Source organism: Dendroctonus ponderosae, unplaced genomic scaffold, assembly GCF_020466585.1.
Source record: "Dendroctonus ponderosae isolate FM_Combo_2020 unplaced genomic scaffold, Dpon_F_20191213v2 Dpon_F_20191213_5, whole genome shotgun sequence".
Classification (NCBI taxonomy): Eukaryota; Metazoa; Arthropoda; class Insecta; order Coleoptera; family Curculionidae; genus Dendroctonus; species Dendroctonus ponderosae.
The window spans coordinates 1,348,122-1,349,250 of record NW_026018715.1 but is presented as its reverse complement, the minus strand read 5'-3'; positions in this window follow the sequence as shown (position 1 = coordinate 1,349,250).

Below are 1,129 nucleotides of genomic sequence, written 5' to 3'. Positions count from 1 at the left end.
CTTCATCCTGTGTGGAAAGTAATAACTTTTGCCACGCACGCTGACAGTTTGACTTTGTTTTGACATTGACTGTCAGCTGACTGTTTTGACAACATTTTCAAAGTTTTTTTTTTCAAAACCTTATACTTTGTCCGGCTAATCAAGAAAAATAGTATACGGTACGCGATACGAAAGGCGAAGACCCGCCACTGCCAGCATGACGTCAACTTCAAGCAGTGGCAAAACTTCAACTTTCGTCTCTTGTATCGTAATTTACTATTTCGATGCAAGGGCGAAAAGTGCTTTTTATGAGTACGTAAATGCGTTACAACTCGAATTAAGTACATTACTTTACCTACGACGGTAATAACTTACTATAACTGAAAACAAAATGTGTATACTTTTAAATACGTCAGTTTTGACAACGATTAAAAAGATGACAGGAGCCCAGAATTACAAATTAAAACGTCATACGTTCATAAACACATATTCAATAAGGTATATTTTCCCGAAAAGTTTTAATGTTGTTTGCGGACAAAATATCGGACTTCTTGCTTTTAAACCATCAGAATCACTTTTCAGTACAATAAGTATTTTTTATTACAAGATACAATGTTAATATTGTGAAGAATTATGACAGAACTGTGAGTTTAGTTTACTGTGCGTCTGGTTTACAATGCGTAAAATGGAACTTACTTAGATGGTAGTTAGTGTGTTTTGTACTACTTTCAGTAGTGGTCGTAGGTAAAAAATATAATGACAGTGATTCGTTCAATTTGTCAGATTTACTTTTGCGCACATTTGCATAAAATAACGTGAATAAAATTAAAACAAATGAACAGTAAATAAACGTGCTTCTTTATGATCCTCGCTTCTGATTGAAAAATAGCACTTTTAGATTAATTCGAATAAAAAAGATATTATATAAGTAACACCTGTCAAAAGCCTGCTGTACAAATATCTACAGACGTAGGACGTTTTTAATGTTAAAACAAAGACCCTTATCCGCATGGTGAACGGGGAAGTAATTATTAGTTCTTTGCAGATAAAATTTTAGTTTGTTGTTGAGTAGTTGTTTTCCATACACCGCCAGGCATTTGATCGAATAGGAACATATTGTTCGAATATTAAATATAAATCTGCAAGCGAG